At 44.4% G+C, this 24,915-nt stretch overlaps 1 protein-coding gene and 1 long non-coding RNA gene across 8 annotated transcripts in view; both read right to left on the reverse strand.

Annotated features, from left to right (window-relative positions):
* Window positions 1-6,433, reverse strand: part of Ano10 (anoctamin 10) — a 118,571-nt gene extending 112,138 nt beyond the window's left edge. For 2 of the 6 annotated variants that reach the window (NM_001271873.1, NM_133979.3), the window contains exon 1: window positions 6,293-6,412. The gene's annotated coding sequence lies outside the window, so the exon portion shown is untranslated. Of the gene's footprint in view, window positions 1-6,292 lie in introns of all 6 variants that reach the window. The other 4 variants (XM_030243941.1, XM_017313064.2, XM_011242929.3 and 1 more) reach the window with 2 other exon arrangements.
* A 1,465-nt stretch (window positions 6,434-7,898) lies between these two features.
* On the reverse strand, window positions 7,899-22,917 carry Gm26797 (predicted gene, 26797). Of its 2 annotated transcripts, none has more exons than NR_168548.1 (5): window positions 22,575-22,917; window positions 20,563-20,728; window positions 19,946-19,988; window positions 8,357-8,431; window positions 7,899-8,115 (listed from the first exon to the last, which is right to left on the reverse strand). It is a non-coding gene; the product is annotated as a predicted gene, 26797 (long non-coding RNA). The 2 variants fall into 2 exon arrangements; NR_168547.1 differs by adding an exon at window positions 16,817-16,882 and having other exon boundaries at window positions 20,563-22,917.
* Window positions 22,918-24,915: the final 1,998 nt, after the last annotated feature.

Raw genomic sequence — 24,915 nt, forward strand, 5'->3', positions numbered from 1 at the left:
GATGCAAAGCACCCGCTCAGCAGCGACAGGTCTCTGAGAGTCTGTCACAAAGACTGGCTTTCTTTCTGATGCACCTTCAACTGACTGCAGCAGCTGTCCTAGCAGGAGACCAGCAGGAAAGCAGGAAGGCACACCCCTGTCCTATAAACTGAGGGACTGTGTCTTTCATAGTAGGAGGCCTGGGGCACAGAGCACTGTGGTGCATCTCTGTGGTGTCTGTCTGCACTACTGAGGCTGAAGGAAAAGGACCATGAGCTTGAGGCCAGCCTGAGCTGCATGATGAAGTTAAGACAGTCGTTTACCAAGGGAGGCTCAGCTCATGGTCTCTACAACATGAGTAATAGCAATAAACATGCATTGTGTGTTTGCTACAACCATGCCATGATAGAGCCTAATAGTATCAAGTCATTACAGAGTAGGCTCAGGAAAAAGGAACCAGGAGGCAGGGAAGACTAAAAAGGGGGTCTGCCTAGTCTCTTAATGGTGGCTGGGAGTGACAACCTTCTGTTTGTCACACACAAGACATGGCTTCCAGCTGGGGTAAATGAGAACTCTGGAGGAGAGAGAGCGGAGTGTTCAGAGGACAGACATCAAAGGTCAGCTCGCTGGCCTTTCTCCATTGTCTGATGTGCAGAGTCTACCCTTATTCTTAATCACCAGGTCGTAAAACAATCTTTCTGAGAAAACCAGAACAGGCCTCTCTTCAAAGCAGGTACATGAGCACTCCTAGAAACCCATAATGAGCACTGCTTGTTATTTATTCTCACTTAAGAAACTCTGCCATTCATTGTCCAAGGCAGACCCTTAACAGTATTGGCAATATACGGCAAGCAAGTGATAATATCTCTCACCTGCAGAGTGCCTAGAAATTAACAGGAAGACAACAATAACAACAACAAACAAAAACCCACACACTAAACACAAAAACACAACTGTCAAAAGAATCATACCAACCACATTTGAAAAGACATTTAAGGTCAGTAATAAAACAAATGGTAACAAGATACATCGCTATTTCCAAATATATCCCTATTGCCAAAGCAAACCAGCAATAAGAAATATGTCTACATAGTAACAACAGTATTATTTCCATAAATTTACCCCAAGAAGAAAATTAAACAAAATATATCTAGACATTCATTACCACTTTATTAATGAAATTTGTCTCTAAAGGAACTTTAAAGCAAATGTGAGTATAAAAATTCATTATTTTATTGTATTTATTTAGGGTTTATATCAAAGAAACAACAACAAAGACAACCTAATATGGTATGGTATGTTATTATAGGACCACTCAAAAAAGGAAATAGCCCACTACATACATTAAAAATTATATTGGGAGGCTGGAGCAGTGGCTCAGTTGTAAAAGCACTGACCGCTCTTCCATAGGTCCTGAGTTCAATTCCCAGCAACCACATGGTGGCTCACTACCAGCTGTAATGGATCTGATTCCCTCTTCTGGTGTGTGTAAAGACAGAGCACTCATATACATAAAATAAACAAACAAATATCTTAAGAAATTATACTTAGTTATTAATAGATGCCAACTCCTCTCATAATGTTTTAAGAAAACTGTACTTATGAATCCATGTAAAATGTACACTAAATATTACTAAGTAATACCAGAAGATGAGCTGAGTTCAAATTCCCAGGACCCACATAAAAATCTAGATGTGGACATGCACATCTGTTACCCTAGAGCTGTGGAGAACAGAAACAGGGGCATCTCTGGGGCTTGCTGGCCACCATCTTAATTCCAGAGAGAGACCTGTCTCAAAGGGATAGGAGGAGAAAAATAAGGTCAGAATCCCAGTTCCTCCTCTGGCCTCAGAAAGCAGGTGCACAGGAATGCACACCCCCTCACACACACGCACACACATCTATCACATCCGTCAGAATTGCTTAGGTTCCACTGTGAGCAATACAAACTATGTGAAGAGTGAAGGGCAGCAGGCAGGCCCTGGTGATCACAGCTGCTTGTCGGTACCCACACTCAGTTACACAGCAATTGTGTCATCACCTGAGCTGCAGTGTACCAGGAGAACAGGTTACCTAGAGAGTAGACCCACTCTTCTACCACTGATCCTCTCCTTCCTCCTCCCGACTAAGAGTGCCCACTGCTCAGAGTATTTATCTCCCCACTGCAACAGCACTAAAGTGTTCTCTCCTGACCCCCTTTTTCATATGATACTTCTTGGGTGGCCCTGTCTGGGGGGTTCCCATACCTCTCTGTGCTCTGCACACAGCAGGATATGGTTATGACAGACTTTCACACTATAGTAACTGGCAATGGGGTGCTGGCCTCCATCTTACCTGGCTCACTGGCAGCCCCGACAGCTTGAGTAAGAGTTGTGTGGTGAAAATACCCTTGGCCTAAATTGAGTTCTGTGACTCACTTTGCCAGGAGTCGCAATGGGAATTTGCTCTGCCATTGCCACACAGAGGAAACAGAAAGGAGGAGCCAAGATACTAGACAGTGTGGGCTTTAGTGTGCAGCAGGCATGGCTGTATCAGGGGCAACAGACCAACCTCCAGGGCACCAAGGGGTAGGATGGCTTTCTCCTCTGTGTTCAGCTTGCCTGTGATCAGGACAACAGCTAGAGTGACCAGAAAGCTGAGCAGCCCAGGTTTCTGGAGCCCTGCACAGGCTCCAGAAAGCTGCAGTGGGCTGTGCTCTTTCACCATGTGTTGGATTACAGCAGACACATGTGTTGGAGAGCACAGACAGCTACTGTACATACACAGGGTTTTCACATTAGCCACCAGATCCTTAGCCCACAACAGGCAGATCTGAATGGTGCTTAAGATGCAGAGAAAGACATTGAGTTCACTTTGAGGAGGTAGGGTGGGGCAGTTGTGCATGGAAGGGATTTTCCAAGGAAAGAATGAGGGTGCTGTGTTCTGGGGAGTGTGTTCTTTGTGGATTTAAGCTAGTCGGTGGAACAGTCACAAATTCCCAACTACAAAGGAAATCACGCACAGGAGTGTTGTTATGAACCATCTTATTAAGCTGGAAGTGGCGGCACAAATCTGGTCCCCGTGCTCTCTGGGCTAAAGCAAGATGGCAAGTTTGAGGCCAGCCTGGACCACAGAGAGTTCCAGAACAGCCTGAGTAAGGAGTTGGCACTTGGCACTCTGCTTTTAAGAGATTCTTAGTGGGATTCCTATGTAAATCAAAAAGTTAAGGCACTTAGATGACCTCATCAGCTCTATTCTGTGACTGGGTGGTGATGTGCTTGATACAGAGTGTGATTAAAGCTGTTCTGTTGCAGAGATGGCTCAGTCAGTAGACTGCCTGTCATTCCAGCATGAGGACCTGAGTTCCATCCCCAGGACTCACATTATTATGCTGGGTATCAAAGCATAGGCTTGGATTCCTGGTGCTGGGCAGGCAAAGCTAAGTAGGGCCCTCCAGTCAGCCAGCCTAGCCTAACTGATGAGTTTTCAACCAGTGAGGGACCCTGACTTAAAAACACAAGGTGGAGAGTAACCGAGACATCCCCTGAGGTTGACTCCAGCCCTCTAAACATTCACACAAGAAAGAGTACCCTTTTTAGTGTGTAATTTACTCAAATAGCAGCTTGTGTCCACAGGAAATGAAAATAAGCATCCTTCCTAATACACAGCATTCAAGAGATGAATTTAAGGAAGATGTTGCTGCCTAGCAAGCTTGCTATACTGCACAACTCCATACTTGGTCATCCTGTCTGGGAGGACGCCTTTGTTAAATGCTAAGGACGTACACCATAGGTAAGTACAACAATGGATCCTATCACAAGTGTGAGACTGGTGTGCTCTACTGAGATCTGCAAGTCACTTAATGGAACTGTGTCAGGCTGCTTTCCTGTGTTCACTAATTGTTGTACTGAGACCATACAAGGCTCAGGGAAGCTGGCACATGAGAACTCTAATGCCTTTGCAGATAACAAAAAAACAAAACAAAACAAAACAAAAACAAACAAACAAAAAACAAACCCAAATCATTTCAAAATAAAAATCTTTTATTTCCCCAAATCCCTTATTTTCCCCTTTCTAATAAGTATGTATAAAAACTACCATGTATTCCAACCATAGCTTCACATCACAGGTAACACTGTCTCAGAGCTTCTATTGCTCTGATAAGCACCACAACCAAAAGCAACTTGGGAGGAAAAGGGTTTTTTGACTTCCATCATCTGGGAAGCCAAGACAGAAACTCAAAGCAGGAGCTGAAGCAGAGGCCATGGAGGGTGCAGCTTACTGGCCTGGTCAGCCTGCTTTCTTATACAACCCATGGCCACCCGCCTAGGGCTGGCTCCACTGGCCGTGGACTGCACACCCCCACCCCAATCAATCATCAGTCAAGAAAATGCCCCACAGATCTGTGTACCTGTCAATATGGTGGAGGGATTTGTTCAGATGAGGATAGTTTGTGTCAAGTTGAAAACAACAACTACAAAAAAAAAAACAAAAAAAAAAAAACAAAAATAAAAACAAAAAACAACCAGGACAAACAGCATTCTGAGCTGGCATCTTCCAAAAGCAGGTGTTACTGTGTAAAAATGCAGAGAGCTACAGACAACCCATGTATATACTGTGAGGGACTAGCTCAATGTAGCATAGATGGCATTTAAACACTTACTAATATACTTGCCTTGATCAGCCCTAATTCTTCACCTCCAAGCATGCATGTATTAAACACATAGCTGAAATACTATTATTATTTTAGAAAGAAGTAGCTGGTTGTTCAGTGTGAATATTTAGTGATCAAGGAAAATGATAAATGAGAAAATGTTAAGTTGGAAAAAGTCACAAATTAATATTAGAATACTACCCCATTAATTATATGTGTATTTATATACACAAAAGGAGAGAATTGACTCCCAGAATTTGACCTCTGATCCCTACACACATTCCATGGTATGTGTAAACCCACATGCACACATACAATAATATGTAAAAAAAAAAAAAAACACTTTTAAATATACAAATTAGGAAGAAAAACAAAATGCTACTAGAGGTCATAGGGTTCTGAGCATTCCTACAGGGCATTTATATTCTCAACTTTATCCTCTTTTCTGTGTTCCAACCTTTCTAGTTTTCCTCTTTACACACTCATACACACACGCACACGCAACCACACTACAGTCTATCCAAATGCACACTCGTTACAGTTTACCAGGCCTTGTCTATGCCTGTCTGATATTCTGCATCTCTCATTTCTCATCAAGAGGACCTAAATTTGGACTCCAGCACGCAGTAGAGTGCTTCTGTAATCCCAACTCCAGGTGATATGGGAGACAGAGACAGTAAAACCCTAAGAAGCCATAGGGCTGAATGGCCTGGAACAGGCAGCACAGCAGCAAAAATGAAAAGACACAAAGACATCCTATCTCAAACACGGTGGGAGGCAAGGGCCCACACCTGTGTCCTCTGTCCTGTACAAGCCTGTGTGTATCCGTTTGCCTGCACTCACAATAACACGAACGCACAGACAAAAATTTTTAAAAACCAAAAACCAAACCAAAGCAAACCAAAACAAAAAAACCCCAGAAAACAAAACTATATGCCTAGTAAAGTCACAGCCTCTTTGTCTGTGTGAGTGCCCTCGGACGTTCATGCCAGGTAAACAGCAAGCATCTCCCTCCCAGTTTACCCTGGTTAAGGGATGCACGGTTGCATTTAAAATTGTTTAAAGACAGAAAGAGTCCTTAGAAATATCTAGTCCTCTAAGGTTACTGTGACTTTAAATGGAAACCAGGCCACTCACAGTGCACCTGAAACTTTTAAAACTGCCGGGATTCGATTACAACATCAGGGTTTAAGGGATTGCGATTCAACTGTGGAGTGGGAACAAACTTGAAGAGACTTCAGTCAGACCGTCTACGCACCGCCTCAGCTATGGGAAAGAACAAACAGGGTTTCGGGTAGGGACAGGGCTCTGCACCCTTCACTGGAGTCATGCGACACCTATCACGGAAAGCGCACAATGGGCCCGGTCAGAAACCTCAGACCGGATCTGTTCACAACCCTAGAGAGACCGCGAGGTGTGACACAATCAAGGCTACCGGGCACCTTCCCCGAAGTGTCAATCAGAGCAGCCCGACACCCCGGGATCCCATGGTCAGTCAGAGACGGCCCTGCTCCAGGCCTGACGCAAATCCAGAGCCGGCCGACATCCCCCTGCCTCCGCCGGCTTTCACACCCTTGCGGATCTCCAGCCCTGACCAGTGCTTCCGTGGCTCTTTCCCTGTCGCGGGGGGGGAGCATCCCCAGCGGGCCCACCACACGGACTGCGCCCCTCCCCACTCACCGGCCGCCCACGCGGCGTCCTCGGGGACCGCGGGAGCGGGGAGAACCAGGCCCGCGGCGCTAAGGCGGACTGGATACACGACCGGGGCGTGGCGCCTTGGCCGACAGGAGGCGTCAACGACCGGGAGGGGCGGGGCCTTCCGGCTGTCACTCGGCGTGGGGGGCGGGATCACCGTGAAAGGGGCGGTGCCTTAACAGTTGTAAGTCCCGAGGAAGGGGGGCGGAGGTGTCAGAGTGAAGCTTCACTGGCTGACCCTCGGGAGAGGGGTGGGGCCGCGACGGAAGGGGCGGGGCCATGAAGGTTCTCATTTTGGTGGGATGTGGTGGTGCTGCATGGGCGTGGCCTCATCAGCTGTCGTTGTAGAGAGACATGTTAAAGGCGGGGCTGTGGCGAGTGGGGTGGGGCTTGGGTTGCTGTCACTCACGGCAGAAAGGGAGCCTCATCCGGAGGGGTGGGGCCTCGCTAGCGGTCCTCGTGGTGGTATGGGTGCGGGCTGGGTCTTGGCTTTGCTGGGTAGGGAATGGAAGGGAAAGGATAAGGCTCCTTACGCTTTCCTTTTCTTAATCTCTTAGACCAGAATCCAGACACCTGCCCACCTCTACCCTCTACCGTCTAGCCTCCACCCTCCACACCCTTCCAGTTTTTGCCTTCCTCCAGGGGACAAGGCCTTCACCCCAACCCCTGGGGGTGTTCCGGTTTGGAGGTTGTCCTCCTAGCCCCCTCTCTGCCTTAAGGAGCAATTCTTGGCTGGTTTTCAGCAGAATTCTGAAGCTCTCTTCTCTCTGAAAACCAAGGCAAATCTTTCAGAACTTTAACAATTAGAGTCAATTGACGACTCAGGAGACTTGTGGGTTTCAGTTGGAGAGTTCCAATTTTCTCAGCCCCTGAACTTACATTCATCCTTGCATATAACTTCATTCTTTGGTATCTGATTGGAAATGTTTGAAATTTTTTGAAAAACAATCATTTTAATGGAATATCTATTAAATCCTTTTTGCTCAGATAGTCTTTATACTGGAGATTAAACCCAGGGCCTTGTGCATCCTAGGGAAGAGATTATCCCAGCCCTCTTGGGAGTAATCTTATCACAGCTGAATTAACAAAATTTAGTTAAGCTGTGTTGGTGGCCCACACTTTTGTAGTCTCAGATACTCAGCAGACTGAGGCTGGAAGATCACTTGAACTGAGGAACTAGAGACCAGCCTGAGCAATGTAGTGAATCTCCATCTCAAAGCAAAGTACAAGATGTGAGCCTGAGTCATGGTGCCATGCCACTTAGTTTTTGTGAACCTGACACACCAATAGTTGCCTGAGAGGAAATCACATTAAGGAACAGCCTCCATCAGACTGGCCTTTGAGCTTGTGTGTTGGGGGGGAGGGGGGGTAGGGAGGAGCATTCTCTTGATGATGTGGGAGGGCCCAGCACACTATGGGTGGTACCATCCTAAGAGGGTGGAACCTGGCTGTTTAAAAGAGCAGGCAGTAAGCAGCAGTATTCTTCTGTAGTCTTTGCTTCAAGTTCTGTCTCCAGGACCCTGCCTTGAGCTCTTGACCTGGCTTACCTTAATGATGGACTATAAGTCAAATAAGCCCTTTCCTTCCCACGTTAGTTCTGGTCTAAATTTTATTGGAGCAACCAAAGAAGCAGGCTAGGACAGGCATGTCTTAGTTATTCTTTGCTATGTAACAACCCCCTTTGCAAGGCTCCATGCTCTCATGTTCCCAAGAGTCCTTCTTTCCAGTTGCTTCCTCTAGAACAGTGGTCCTCAACCTGTGGGTTGTGGACCCTTTGGAGGGCTCCAATGACGTTTCACAGGGGTCACCTAAAACCATTGGAAAACATGGATATTTATATTATGGTTCATAACAGTAGCAAAGTCACAGTTATGAAGTAGCAATAAAATAGTTTCATGGTTGGGGTCACCAGAGCAGAGGGGCTGTGTTAAAAGGTTGCAGCACTAAGAAGGTTGAGAATCACTGCTCTAAAAGGACAGTTTTTCTCTCCCTGTCTTAGGCGCCAGCTTCCTGAATAAACTAATCTCAGGAAAGCAGTCGGTACTTCACCTCGCTTTATCTTGCTCACTGTGGTTGGAGTTGTTTCCTGATCATTTCTGATTGTTAGCTCTCATTTCAGCCAGGCTTCAGATCAAGAGAAAAAGGAAAAAGGTATCAGAGAGAAAGGAAAAAGACAAAACGACAAAACCAAGAGGAAGCTCACTACCCTGCACTGATCTCTCTTCAACTTTGGGGTTCCCCGTCCAGTCCACTGCTGCCATTTACTTCATTGCTGGTATATTTTGTCAGATGTTTTAACAATAAGAGTGAGACACAGGGCGTAGTGGGCTTCCTCCAGTTTGATCAGAAATGGAACCTATTTATCCAATTAAAGAAGGTTTTAGGGGCTGAGAAGACCTCAGCTGGTGAGGTGTTTGTGGTAGGACTTGAGTTAATCCCCTTCACCACAGGAAAAGATGGGAGTGTAGCACCTGCTTGTAACCTCAGCACAGGCAAGGCAGCACATGTATGATACCTCAGCACAGGGGAGGCAGCACATGTATGTAACCTCAGCACAGGGGAGGCAGCACATGTATGTAACCTCAGCACAGGGGAAGCAGCACATGTATGTAACCTCAGCACAGGGGAGGCAGCACATGTATGTAACCTCAGCACAGGGGAGGCAGCACATGTATGTAACCTCAGCACAGGGGAGGCAGCACATGTATGTAACCTCAGCACAGGGGAAGCAGCACATGTATGTAACCTCAGCACAGGGGAGGCAGCACATGTATGTAACCTCAGCACAGGGGAGGCAGCACATGTATGTAACCTCAGCACAGGGGAGGCAGCACATGTATGTAACCTCAGCACAGGCGAGGCAGAGACAGAAGGACCCTGGGGTTTGCCAGACAGTCAAGAAATTCCAGGTTCAATGAGAGCCTGTCTCAAAAAATAAGAAAAGGTGAGTGATGTTGACCTCTGGCCTCCACAAGCACACACACAAACACACACACACACACACACACACACACACACACACACACGACAAGTCCCTTCCGCTCGACTCGAGCCCCGGGCTACCTTGCCAGCAGAGTCTTGCCCAACACCCGCAAGGGCCCACACGGGACCCCCCACGGGATCCTAAGACCTCTGGTGAGTGGAACACAGTGCCGGCCCCAATCCAATCGCGCGGAACCTGAGACTGCGGTACATAGGGAAGCAGGCTACCCGGGCCTGATCTGGGGCACAAACCCCTTCCGCTCGACTCGAGCCCCGGGTTACCTTGCCAGCGGAGTTGCCTGACACCCGCAAGGGCCCACACAGGATTCCACACGATATCCTAAGACCTCTAGTGAGTGGAACACAACTTCTGCCAGGAGTCTGGTTCGAACACCAGATATCTGGGTACCTGCCCTGCAAGAAGAGAGCTTGCCTGCAGAGAATACTCTGCCCACTGAAACTAAGGAGAGTGCTACCCTCCAGGTCTGCTTATAGAGGCTAACAGAGTCACCTGAAGAACAAGCTCTTAACAGTGACAACTAAAACAGCTAGCTTCAGAGATTACCAGATGGCGAAAGGCAAACGTAAGAATCCTACTAACAGAAATCAAGACCACTCACCATCATCAGAACGCAGCACTCCCACCCCACCTAGTCCTGGGCACCCCAACACAACCGAAAATCTAGACCCAGATTTAAAACCATTTCTCATGATGATGATAGAGGACATCAAGAAGGACTTTCATAAGTCACTTAAAGAATTACAGGAGAGCACTGCTAAAGAGTTACGGGCCCTTAAAGAAAAGCAGGAAAACACAGCCAAACAGGTAGAAATCATTAAAGAAAAACAGGAAAACACATCCAAACAGGTGATGGAAATGAACAAAACCATACTAGAACTAAAAGGGGAAGTAGACACAATAAAGAAAACCCAAAGCGAGGCAACGCTGGAGATAGAAACCCTAGGAAAGAGATCTGGAACCATAGATGCGAGCATCAGCAACAGAATACAAGAAATGGAAGAGAGAATCTCAGGTGCAGAAGATTCCATAGAGAACATCGACACAACAGTCAAAGAAAATACAAAATGCAAAAGGATCCTAACTCAAAACATCCAGGTAATCCAGGACACAATGAGAAGACCAAACCTACGGATAATAGGAATTGATGAGAATGAAGATTTTCAACTTAAAGGGCCAGCTAATATCTTCAACAAAATAATAGAAGAAAACTTCCCAAACATAAAAAAAGAGATGCCCATGATCATACAAGAAGCCTACAGAATTCCAAATAGACTGGACCAGAAAAGAAATTCCTCCCGACACATAATAATCAGAACAACAAATGCACTAAATAAAGATAGAATATTAAAAGCAGTAAGGGAGAAAGGTCAAGTAACATATAAAGGAAGGCCTATCAGAATTACACCAGACTTTTCACCAGAGACTATGAAAGCCAGAAGAGCCTGGACAGATGTTATACAGACACTAAGAGAACACAAATGCCAGCCCAGGCTACTATACCCGGCCAAACTCTCAATTACCATAGATGGAGAAACCAAAGTATTCCACGACAAAACCAAATTCACACAATATCTTTCCACGAATCCAGCCCTTCAAAGGATAATAACAGAAAAGAAGCAATACAAGGACGTAAATCACGCCCTAGAACAACCAAGAAAGTAATCATTCAACAAACCAAAAAGAAGACAGCCACAAGAACAGAATGCCAACTCTAACAACAAAAATAAAAGGAAGCAACAATTACTTTTCCTTAATATCTCTTAATATCAATGGACTCAATTCCCCAATAAAAAGACATAGACTAACAGACTGGCTACACAAACAGGACCCAACATTCTGCTGCTTACAGGAAACCCATCTCAGGGAAAAAGACAGACACTACCTCAGAGTGAAAGGCTGGAAAACAATTTTCCAAGCAAATGGACTGAAGAAACAAGCTGGAGTAGCCATTTTAATATCGGATAAAATCGACTTCCAACCCAAAGTTATCAAAAAAGACAAGGAGGGACACTTCATACTCATCAAAGGTAAAATCCTCCAAGAGGAACTCTCAATTCTGAATATCTACGCACCAAATGCAAGGGCAGCCACATTCATCAGAGACACTTTAGTAAAGCTCAAAGCATACATTGCACCTCACACAATAATAGTGGGAGACTTCAACACACCACTTTCTTCAAAGGACAGATCGTGGAAACAGAAACTAAACAGGGACACAGTGAAACTAACAGAAGTTATGAAACAAATGGACCTGACAGATATCTACAGAACATTTTATCCTAAAACAAAAGGATATACCTTCTTCTCAGCACCTCACGGGACCTTCTCCAAAATTGACCATATAATTGGTCACAAAACAGGCCTCAATAGATACAAAAATATTGAAATTGTCCCATGTATCCTATCAGACCACCATGGCCTAAGACTGATCTTCAATAACAACATAAATAATGGAAAGCCAACATTCACATGGAAACTGAATAACACTCTTCTCAATGATACCTTGGTCAAGGAAGGAATAAAGAAAGAAATTAAAGACTTTTTAGAGTTTAATGAAAATGAAGCCACAACGTACCCAAACCTATGGGACACAATGAAAGCATTTCTAAGAGGGAAACTCATAGCTCTGAGTGCCTCCAAGAAGAAACGGGAGACAGCACATACTAGCAGCTTGACAACACATCTAAAAGCCCTGGAAAAAAAGGAAGCAAATTCACCCAAGAGGAGTAGACGGCAGGAAATAATCAAACTCAGGGGTGAAATCAACCAAGTGGAAACAAGAAGAACTATTCAAAGAATTAACCAAACGAGGAGTTGGTTCTTTGAGAAAATCAACAAGATAGATAAACTCTTAGCTAGACTCACTAAAGGGCACAGGGACAAAATCCTAATTAACAAAATCAGAAATGAAAAGGGAGACATAACAACAGATCCTGAAGAAATCCAAAACACCATCAGATCCTTCTACAAAAGGCTATACTCAACAAAACTGGAAAACCTGGACGAAATGGACAAATTTCTGGACAGATACCAGGTACCAAAGTTGAATCAGGATCAAGTTGATCATCTAAACAGTCCCATATCACCTAAAGAAATAGAAGCAGTTATTAATAGTCTCCCAACCAAAAAAAGCCCAGGACCAGATGGGTTTAGTGCAGAGTTCTATCAGACCTTCAAAGAAGATCTAATTCCAGTTCTGCACAAACTATTTCACAAAATAGAAGTAGAAGGTACTCTACCCAACTCATTTTATGAAGCCACTATTACTCTGATACCTAAACCACAGAAAGACCCAACAAAGATAGAGAACTTCAGACCAATTTCTCTTATGAATATCGATGCAAAAATCCTCAATAAAATTCTCGCTAACCGAATCCAAGAACACATTAAAGCAATCATCCATCCTGACCAAGTAGGTTTTATTCCAGGGATGCAGGGATGGTTTAATATACGAAAATCCATCAATGTAATCCATTATATAAACAAACTCAAAGACAAAAACCACATGATCATCTCGTTAGATGCAGAAAAAGCATTTGACAAGATCCAACACCCATTCATGATAAAAGTTTTGGAAAGATCAGGAATTCAAGGCCCATATCTAAACATGATAAAAGCAATCTACAGCAAACCAGTAGCCAACATCAAAGTAAATGGAGAGAAGCTGGAAGCAATCCCACTAAAATCATGGACTAGACAAGGCTGCCCACTTTCTCCCTACCTTTTCAACATAGTACTTGAAGTATTAGCCAGAGCAATTCGACAACAAAAGGAGATCAAGGGGATACAAATTGGAAAAGAGGAAGTCAAAATATCACTTTTTGCAGATGATATGATAGTATATATAAGTGACCCTAAAAATTCTACCAGAGAACTCCTAAACGTGATAAACAGCTTCGATGAAGTAGCTGGATATAAAATAAACTTAAACAAGTCAATGGCCTTTCTCTATACAAAGAATAAACAGGCTGAGAAAGAAATTAGGGAAACAACACCCTTCTCAATAGTCACAAATAATATAAAATATCTTGGCATGACTCTAACTAAGGAAGTGAAAGATCTGTATGATAAAAACTTCAAATCTCTGAAGAAAGAAATTAAGGAAGATCTCAGAAGATGGAAAGATCTCCCATGCTCATGGATTGGCAGGATCAACATTGTAAAAATGGCTATCTTGCCAAAAGCAATCTACAGATTCAATGCAATCCCCATCAAAATTCCAACTCAATTCTTCAACGAATTGGAAGGAGCAATTTGCAAATTTGTCTGGAATAACAAAAAACCTAGGATAGCAAAAAGTCTTCTCAAGGATAAAAGAACTTCTGGCGGAATCACCATGCCAGACCTAAAGCTTTACTACAGAGCAATTGTGATAAAAACTGCATGGTACTGGTATAGAGATAGACAAGTAGACCAATGGAATAGAATTGAAGACCCAGAAATGAACCCACACACCTATGGTCACTTGATCTTCGACAAGGGAGCTAAAACCATCCAGTGGAAGAAAGACAGCATTTTCAACAATTGGTGCTGGCACAACTGGTTGTTATCGTGTAGAAGAATGCGAATCGATCCATACTTATCTCCTTGTACTAAGGTCAAATCTAAGTGGATCAAGGAACTTCACATAAAACCAGAGACACTGAAACTTATAGAGGAGAAAGTGGGGAAAAGCCTTGAAGATATGGGCACAGGGGAAAAATTCCTGAACAGAACAGCAATGGCTTGTGCTGTAAGATCGAGAATTGACAAATGGGACCTAATGATACTCCAAAGTTTCTGCAAGGCAAAAGACACCGTCAATAAGACAAAAAGACCACCAACAGATTGGGAAGGGATCTTTACCTATCCTAAATCAGATAGGGGACTAATATCCAACATATATAAAGAACTCAAGAAGGTGGACTTCAGAAAATCAAATAACCCCATTAAAAAATGGGGCTCAGAACTGAACAAAGAATTCTCACCTGAGGAATACCGAATGGCAGAGAAGCACCTGAAAAAATGTTCAACATCCTTAATCATCAGGGAAATGCAAATCAAAAAAACCCTGAGATTCCACCTCACACCAGTCAGAATGGCTAAGATCAAAAATTCAGGTGACAGCAGATGCTGGCGTGGATGTGGAGAAAGAGGAACACTCCTCCATTGTTGGTGGGATTGCAGGCTTGTACAACCACTCTGGAAATCAGTCTGGCGGTTCCTCAGAAAATTGGACATAGTACTACCGGAGGATCCAGCAATACCTCTCCTGGGCATATATCCAGAAGTTGCCCCAACTGGTAAGAAGGACACATGCTCCACTATGTTCATAGCAGCCTTATTTATAATAGCCAGAAGCTGGAAAGAACCTAGATGCCCCTCAACAGAGGAATGGATACAGAAAATGTGGTACATCTACACAATGGAGTACTACTCAGCTATTAAAAAGAATGAATTTATGAAATTCCTAGCCAAATGGATGGACCTGGAGGGCATCATCCTGAGTGAGGTAACACATTCACAAAGAAACTCACACAATATGTACTCACTGATAAGTGGATATTAGCCCCAAACCTAGGATACCCAAGATATAAGATATAATTTGCTAAACACATGAAACTCAAGAAGACTGAAGTGTGGACACTATGCCCCTCCTTAGATTTGGGAACAAAACACCCATGGAAGGAGTTACAGAGACAAAGTTTGGAGCTGAGATGAAAGGATGGACCATGTAGAGACTGCCATATCCAGGGATCCACCCCATAATCAGCATCCAAACGCTGACACCATTGCATACACTACTAGCAAGATTTTATCGAAAGGACCCAGATGTAGCTGTCTCTTGTGAGACTATGCCGGGGCCTAGCAAACACAGAAGTGGATGCTCACAGTCAGCTAATGGATGGATCATAGGGCTCCCAATGGAGGAGCTAGAGAAAGTAGCCAAGGAGCTAAAGGGATCTGCAACCCTATAGGTGGAACAACATTATGAACTAACCAGTACCCCGGAGCTCTTGACTCTAGCTGCATATGTATCAAAAGATGGCCTAGTCGGCCATCACTGGAAAGAGAGGCCCATTGGACTTGCAAACTTTATATGCCCCAGTATAGGGGAACACCAGGGCCAAAAAGGGGGAGTGGGTGGGCAGGGGAGTGGGGGTGGGTGGATATGGGGGACTTTTGGTATAGCATTGGAAATGTAAATGAGCTAAATACCTAATAAAAAAAGGAAAAAAAAAGAAAAACACACACACACACACACACACATACACCACACACACACACGTGCATGCACATAAAAATATAGAAGTAAAAAATGCAGACAATGTTTTAAGTTGCTTTTCTCTTATTCTGGGTTAATATCATCTCCTCATGTGGAGACATGTGTATTTTATTTTCTGTGAACTTCCTACACAGTCTGCCCATTTCTCTTCTTAATATGGAAGTTCTTATATAAGCATATATAAGAGTATATTCTATATAAGATTGAAAGGTCCTTCCTCCTAAATACAAATGTCAATCTTTACTCAGCTCCTGCCTTGAGTCTCCTTATGCCTTTTGTTTGAGCATTTGTTGTTTGTTTCTTCTGGGTGCAGATCCATTTCTTTCTATCTAGCCCATCTTACCAGTTTACTGATACCTCCTCCTACTGGTTCACTTAGAAAGGCGTGTGTGTGTGTGTGTGTGTGTGTGTGTATGAGTGAGTATGTGTGTGCATGTGTGTGAGCTTATGAGTGCATGTGTGTTTGCATGCATGTATATGCGTGCATGTGTGCATATGTGTGTGGATGTGTGTGCACGTGTATGAGTGAGTTCATGAGTGCATTTACATGTGTGAGTGTGTAGGTGTGTTCAAGAGTGCTTCTATGTGTGTGTTCGTGTGCATGTGTATATGTGTGTGCATCCCCCAGAAGGCTCTTGTGTTGAAGGCCTGATCCTCAGGGCAGCAGTGTTCAGGGGAAGAGCCTTAGGGAATCCACTGGGTCTGACCCACTGCTTGGTTTCATCTAATAATGGTAGATTCACAATTTGGTGGCATTTTTTGGGAGAGAGACAATTAGGAGGTGTAGACTAGTTGGAGGAAGTAAGTCACTGGGGAACATATCCTTGAAAATTCCACATGTCCCTGGTCCATTCCTGTCCTTCCCTTCTCTTCCTTTCTCTCCCCCTCTCTTACAGGTTTAGATGATGAGTCATCTTAGCTTGTATCATCTAAAGCCAAATCCTAGCTATACAATGTTACAGGTTTCCTGGTGGGCAGACTGAGACCAACCTACAAATGTGTGGTTTAGTGACTGTTTTCAGCTCTGCCCTCATCTCTTCCACCTCCAGTCTCTGCACGTTGCCCTCTGGCTTGGGCATGGGTCGTCACCCTCTCTTCCAGGTTCTTTCTCACGGGCTGCCCATCAGACTTATCTCAGATCAGCAACTGTGAGGAGGCTTCTTCCCCCCCCCCCCCCCCCCCCGCCTACCCACTGGGAACCAAGCCCATCCCTCTGCAGTTCCTGAGGTTTAAGTTTCACCTTGTGATGTCAGAGGCGGGCTTTGCTTTTCTGTTTCTCAGCGAGCCTATTCTTTCTGGATGTTTTCTAAAAACAAAACAACAATAGCAATTAAAAAAAATGGAGAAAAAATGTCTGATATCCATCCTTCTCAACCTTCCATTTCCAGTTCTAGAAATTGGGATTTTACTAACAAAAGTTGAGGAATTCTGGCCTTTTAAAAGTTTTTATACTTGGCCTACACACTGTAATACATTTTTTCCTTAAGAGTTATTTTAAAATATTCTCATCTTATAAGAATGACTCACTAAATAACCTGTGGCTATCTCCAGCGTGGCAGCTCTGATTCTCCATCACTTCCAGCTTACCTCAGTCCTCACAGAAAGCCCTTGATTTCTTTCAGCAAAAGAAGATTATACTTAAGGAAATTGCTTTCCTCCTCTTATGCAGTGTTCATAGCTGCAAATTAAACAGGTTCTTTGTCTGTCTGTCCCTTGTCTTTCCCGCTCTCTCTGTGTTCCTGGAAGCTGGCCCAGCCCATGGACCACAGCAGTGAGCTCCCCTGTTCTCTGCCTCTGGATGCATTTGGTTGCTGGGGCGTGGGCAGGAGATTGGATGGAAGGAAGAGAAGGTCATAGTTTTTATTGCTTACCTCTGTGCTGAGTCACTGCAGGTTGGCAAGTTGGTTGTGCCATCCACAGAAAGCCACAGTTGTGGCCAGGAAGCCTTCATACAGTTGAGTAACTCTCTTCCTTCTGGCTCTAGACCTACCATGGTGGTGACTCCCACCTGTCACTAGTATCCAGTTAGTGTTCTAGTGCTGTGACAAGACACCATGACCACTACAACTCTTATAAAAGAAGTATTTAACGGGGGCTTGTTTACAGTTACAGAGGTTTAGTCCATTGTCACCATGGTGGCAGGCAGGCAAACATGGTGCTGGAGAGGTAGCTAAGAGTTCTACACTCAGAAGCTTCAACGTCTGAAATCTCAAAGCCCAACCTCAGTGACACTTCATCCAACAAGGTCACACCTACTCCAACAAGGCCACAAATCCTAATCCTTTTTTTTTTTTTTTCCAGATCCCTGGTGATTAAGCATTCAAATGTATGCATCTACAGGGCCCATTCTTATTCAAACCACTACAGATAGGTTTAGGGTGCCAACCATCCTATATGGTTTCCCTGCGTTCTACCCATGCCTCCTTTTGGAACAGAAAAGCCTCTCTCTCTCTCTCTCTCTCTCTCTCTCTCTCTCTCTCTCTCTCTCTCTCTCTCTCCCTTCCTTCCTTCCTTTCTCCTCCTCTTTTTTTTTTTTTTTTTTGAGACACGGTTTCTCTGTATAGCCTTGGTTGTTGTGGAACTCACTTTGTAGACTAGGCTGGCCTTGAACTCAGAGATCTGCCTGCCTCTGCCTCCCCAGTGCTAGTATTAAAGGCATGCACAATCTCTGTCCATCTTGGAACAGAGCCTTTAAAACTATGCTCAAAGGGAAAGCATTCTGTGTGCCGGTTCTTTCCTGGTTTGCTACTCTGAACATCCTCTATCATCCCCAACTAATTCTGCTGAGCTGAACTCTTCCCAACATGACTTAGATGTGACTTAAAATTACATGTTTGAAAATCTTGGGATGGCATCAAGAAAACATTTTTAAATGGCCGCACTCTTGAACACACCTACACACTCACACATGTAAATGCACTCATGAACTCACTCATACACGTGCACACACATCCACACACATATGCACACATGCACGCATATACATGCAGGCAAACACACATGCACTCATAAGCTCACACACATGCACACACATACTCACTCATACACACACACACACACACACACACACACACACACACACACACACGCCTTTCTAAGTGAACCAGTAGGAGGAGGTATCAGTAAACTGGTAAGATGGGCTAGATAGAAAGAAATGGATCTGCACACAGAAGAAACAAACAACAAATGCTCAAACAAAAGGCATAAGGAGACTCAAGGCAGGAGCTGAGTAAAGATTGACATTTGTATTTAGGAGGAAGGACCTTTCAAACTTATATAGAATATACTCTTATATATGCTTATATAAGAACTTCCATATTAAGAAGAGAAATGGGCAGACTGTGTAGGAAGTTCACAGAAAATGAAATACACATGTCTCCACAGGGCCGGAGAGATGGCTCAGTGACTGAGAGCACCTGACGCCTTTGCAGAGGGTCAGAGTTTAATTCTCGGCACCCACATCAGGCAGCTCGCAGCCTGTAATGCCAGCTCCAGGGAATCTGATTTCCTCTTTTAGCACATGTGCACACAAACACACATAAATTTTTTTTAAATTTTTTATCCTTTGATTTACTTTTAATTTTATGTGCATTGGGGTTTAGTTTACCTGTGTGTCTGTGTGGGATCCCCTGGAACTGGAGTTACATACAGTCATGAGCTGCCATGTGGGTTCTGGGAATTGAACCAGGGTCCTGCTGGAAGAACAGCCAGTGTGGTGCTTTTAACCACTAAGCCATCTCTCCAGTCCCTAAAAATGAATACTTTTTAAAGTGAAAACTTAGGGTTAGGACATAGTCCAGTAAGCAAAGTACTTGCCTTTCGAGTGTGAGTAACCAGTTTATTCCCATAACTCACATCTAAAAGGAGAGAAAAGAAAAAAGACAAGAGCTGGCATTGTGTGTTTGTGATCCTGGCCCCTGACCTGCCAGTGTAGCATGATGGCGTTCCAGGCAAGTGAGAGACGCCATCCTTTAAACAAACCAAAACAACAATGACAACAACATCAACAACAACAAAACACCCTACAGTGAAACAGTGACTATCATTTGAGCAACAACAGGTTGTTCTCTGGCCTCCATCTGCACATATACACACACATGCATCTGCACACACATGAACACGCACACACAGGAAGACACAGATAACAAACACACAATGTAAAAAAAAAAGATCTTAGAGAGAGATGGATAAAAAGTCTCTATAAACAGCAAATGTGGGTGGAGAAGTCCTGTTCTGATTATACAAATTTGCATTTGAAATGTAACATCTGACAATAACCTTTAAACCAAATCAATTATAGTCAAAGATTTTACACAGGGTTTAAAGTGTCTCAACAGATCAAATAGAAATAAATGGAAGAGGGACTGACCTTTAAATTTTCATTAAGGGTTCTGATGTTTTGCATGTCGACACTGAGGAATGAAAAACAGAAGCTTATTTTCATATTTTAAAGATTTGCTCCATCTGTGTGGAAAGGAATAATGTAAATTTTTTTGCATTCTCCCTGTAGTGTGGACCACAAACCTCTCTTTGTTAGGATGGGGATGTATCATGTAGGTATTTTGAATTCCTGGCTAAATGTGCTACTTTAGTACCTCTGCGTTTTGACTGCAATTCTGTCATGTGGAGTAAGGACTGTTTGACATCTGTGGACTGACCAGAGACACAATTTGGCTCTAGTTGCCTTTTCAATTTCTCATCTTAGCAAGGGACAGGCTAAATGGCTAACAGGTCTTTTTTGTACTTCTGTGTGCCTAACATATTTTTGGGACAGAGCCATTGGAGTGCTTACCTGAGGAGAAACCTGCCTGGTCAGTGCTGGGTTTCAGTCCCAGTGGGTAACTTAACTAGCAGAGCCTGTTATCAGTAGGGCCAAGAGATGCACATAGTTTTGAATTTTATCCATGTGTGAGCTAACAAATCAGTCTGTCTCAGCATCATAGAAGATGCCAAAAGGCAACCGGGTCAGAGACAAAGAACCCTCACCCACTTTGCTGGTGGCCATCCTCACGGGCTTTGTGATTGTGTTGGACACAAGGAGATTTGGTGGCTTCTGATAGTCACCCCGTTGGATGCTACAAGGACTTGCTATCATCTTCAGCGGCCTGAAGACTTCCCTGGTTCTGTTAGGAACTGTGCTGCAAAATGAGGTCTGCGGTTTTTGAAACACAAAAGGATTTCAGGGCTAGTCAGTGAGAAGCAGAGTTAAGATTTTATTAAAAATAGAAAGGGCTCGAGAAATGGCAAACAGGAGACAGACCCTGGGTGTGCCTGCGAGGGGTTGTCTAGATTAGATTAATTGAAGCAGAAAGACCCAGCCTAACTGGGAGACCAAGTCCCATGGGTGAATAAAGAGGAGGAATTGGGCTGAGCATCAGTGTTCATCTATCGCTGTTCCCAAGTGTGGGCGCCTTGTGACCAGGGCCTCGCATTCCCGCCACTGTCACATCCCACCCTCAATTGTGAGCCAAAGTCTCTTAAGTTGCTTTAAAATTATGTACATGTATATGTATAATTTAACCATAGAACAATGTTCAGTAGCAAGGCAGTGTGACTGGGTGACAGGCTGATGCTGGCGTTGGACAGATAGCAGTTTAAGTTGGTTTTGTGGGAAGAATTTTATCTCAGCAACAGGACAAGTGACTGATAAACTGCCTCAGATTTTTTTTTTTAATTAAAAGACATGAAAACGTAAATCTGTCACCTTTTTTCCCCGCTTGCAGTATATTTGTTTCAATCAGACCCTTTCAGCTTTCCTTCATTCCCTGCTGATGACCACTCAGCGAGAGGCATCACATCACCAATTGGGTCCTGTCTAGGGACTGGGGCACACATATACATTCCAGAAAGAGGAAGGACACGGTGTGCAGGGCCCCAGGGAGGAGCCTGTGGATGGGGGCGAGGAAAGGAACACCTCAAAACGGGTGCGAAGTTGATGGTACTCCTCAGGGCTGTGTACAGCAACCTGATCTTCTATGCTCCTACTGCAAGAGAGCAGGAAGCTGGAGGCCTGTGTGGCAAGCTACACAGCATTTGGGCAACCTCACTGGGACCCCTTCCTTGTCTCACTGAGACCTGAACCAAAGCCCAAAGCACTCAGAACAGTTGGGTGTTCCTGTCCTGAGTTTTCTGCCCACTCTCCCTCCCCCCAGCTACTGGGAGCCTCCCAACCAGAAACCAACTGGTTTCTGTCTGTGTTGAGAGGGGCCCCGCCCAGGGAGCAGCCAGAGAACCAACCAGGGTTGCCTGGTAGGTGAGAGGTCCAGCATTCTATTCTCACTGCGCACTGGGCGGAGTGGTTTCTTCCAGCGAGAAGCTCTCTGTGTCAGAGATAAGAGATGGAAACAAACCAGCTCAGCTGTCCCCCTGTACCTACTGATTTTTATCCTTTGTGTCAATAAAAATTACAGAATAAAAAAAATAAAATCAGCACTATTGGATGGTTGACCTGGGAGCTGCCATTTGTTCTGATTACATTATATTTTTACAGTTATTGATGGAGTACCTTCTGGAACTCAAGCTTCAGTTATTCTTGGTGAGAACTTTTTTTTTTTCCAAAATGAAATATTTAAGTAGTCCTTGGCTAACAGGAGCACAAGGAATTCATTCATAACCTTCCAGTTCTCACCACAACAGAGGGGATGAATTGAGAGTCACTCCTTCTTCACCAGCAGGAAACTGCTATGTATGGAAACCTCATTTTTCCCCCCTAACGTTAACCTTTGTTGATCACAATTGAGAAAGTTAAGGGGAAGGCTTGCTCGTGATATTTTTATACAATGCTAATAAAAAAGAATATAAATTGGATATTTTTGAATCGCAAGTACTCCTTTGAAAGCATATGCCACTGTGTGATTTTTTAGCTGTCAAAAATCGAAGCAATTAACATGTCATGCGAGGTACTCAATCTGCTCAACGGGATATGAATGGGATATTGTGACAAATCTCACTATTCATGAAAATTGAATTGTATATTTAAGAAGGTAAAAGTACTTAACTCAAGTGTCCAGTGACAACTTGATGATGTGTGGAGCTGAGTCCCAGCTTGAGGGGTCCGGATGGAAGTGTTTCGTCTTTGCCATAAGAGGAGGGATTCATAGGCTGTGCTGCTGTACGACAGCGCCCCCACGTGGAAGGATGAGCGCAGTGTCTTCACAACAGTTCCTGAGGCTTTTAACAAAGTCCTCGTAGATAAAGCAGTAACTAAAAAGCACACATTCAGTTGCCGTACAGAGTTTTTGAGAACCAGGACTGAGGACGGCTCCACCTGGTGCTTCAGGCTGAGGCTTTCCCACTCGGATGGTCACGGGAGCCTGCGGTGGCAGAAGGCAGGCGGCGTCTGATTCCACAGAGCTGGCACACGTGACTTGGCAGAAGGTTTCGATTTCCCACAGGCCGCTCCATGAAGTGGCCACCGGGTACCCATGACATAGCCCCCCCCCCCCCCCCCCCCGTCTGTCTGCATAGGGAGAGGAGAGAGAGGAGAGAGCATCTTCGAATCAGCTAATCCTCAAGTCACATACATCAACTCTGCCTTTTCCCCTTTGTTAGAAAAAATACTAAGTCCAGCCCACATTCCAGAGCTCCATTTTTTTGAAGGGAGAGTCAGAGACTGACATTTTAAACCAAGGCCAAAAGGCAATGCAGCTAGACACAGCTGACTCAGCAGGCTCCATTTACACCCTTCCAGAGTTCACAGGGGTTGTGGTTCTGTAGATCCCAAGGCCACGCTTCTCAAAGAAGCTGAGGATCTGTGTGAGATGAAGACACAGGTAACTCAGCTTTCCATAACATACAATGTGATGTGTCTGGGCTTTCTTGAACAGGAGCCATTTGCAACAGCAGCCCCGTTCCCACAGAGGACATTTATGTTGTTATTGGTGGCAGAGCTGGTTGAGCTCATGGCTCTGTCATTGGCCTAAGCAAGCCTTGTGACCAGGAGAGAGAACTGACAGAGACCTATAAACATTCCTAAAGGTGAGCCACTGGAGAAAGCTTTGGCAACATGAAGAAATGCCAACCCCCGAGGCTGTCCTTTGACCTCCAGCATTTACTGTGGCACTTTGATAGGTTAGCTAATCTTGCCTGTAACGTGGCAGACCTGAGAAGGAACCTCAAACGAAGATTTGTTTCTATCAATTGGCCCTGTGGGCACGCCTGTGGAGAATTTTCTTAATTGGTGATTGAGATAGGAGAGCTAAGACCACTGTGGATGGCACCATCCCTGGGCAGGTGGGCTTGGGTTATATAAGAAAGCCATCTAAGTAAACCAGAAGAACTAAACATTGAGCAGATTGCCTCCAGACTCTAGACTTTCAGTTCCTGCCTTGGTTTCCCTTGATAATATTCATCAAAATAAAGTCATCTGAAAGTTCCTTTTGGTCATGCTATTTTTTTGCAGTAACAGAAAGAAAACTAGAACATAACCACATACCCCCCACCCTACCCCGTCTTAGTTAGGGTTTTATTGCTGTGAACAGACACCATGACCAAGGTAAGTCTTATAAAAGACAATTTTTAATTGAGGCTGGCTTACAGATTCAGAGGTTCAGTCTATTATCATCAAGACAGGACCATGGCAACATCCAGGCAGGCATGCTGCAGGAGGAGCTGAGAGTTCTACATCTTTATCTGAAGGCTTCTAGAAGAATACCGGCTTCTAGGCAGCTAAGATGAGGGTTTTTTGTTTGATTTTTGGTTTTGTTTTGTTTTTCAAGACAGGGTTTCTTTGTTTAGCCCTGGCTGTCCTGGAACTCACTCTGTAGACCAGGCTGGCCTCAAACTCAGAAATCTGCCTGCCTCTGCCTTCAAAGTGCTGGGATTAAAGGCATGTGCCAACACTGACTGGCTAGGATGAGGGTCTTAAAGCCTATGCCTATAGTGACACACCTTCTCCAACAGGCCACACCCACTCCAACAAAGCCACACCTCCAAATAGTGCCACACCCTGAGTCGAACATATACAAACCATTGCAATTGCCACTGTAATGTGACAATTGAAAAACATTTTGAAAAAGTTCTGGTGGGGAGAATGCTGCTGGTGAAAAACTCACCCCCTTTATTGGGTGGTCGTGAATTTACGTTTTACTACGGGTGAGAAAAAAGTAGGAAGTGAACCTTCCTGAGACTTTTTGGCACTTGGGATCTATGCCAGTCTACAAAAATTTGTGTGCCTGGAGCTGGAGGGAGAAGTGGCTGCTGACTGGGGTGCGGGTGCAGGATGTGGAACAAGCTGGAGCCATTGCAGGAAGTTGTCTGCCCCTTCCCAGGTGATAATAGTGACGGGATGCCTCTATTCGTGCCTGTTTCATGCAAGTTTAGAAACAGCACATTAGAGAT

This window comes from Mus musculus, chromosome 9, assembly GCF_000001635.26.
Source record: "Mus musculus strain C57BL/6J chromosome 9, GRCm38.p6 C57BL/6J".
NCBI classification, from domain to species: Eukaryota; Metazoa; Chordata; class Mammalia; order Rodentia; family Muridae; genus Mus; species Mus musculus.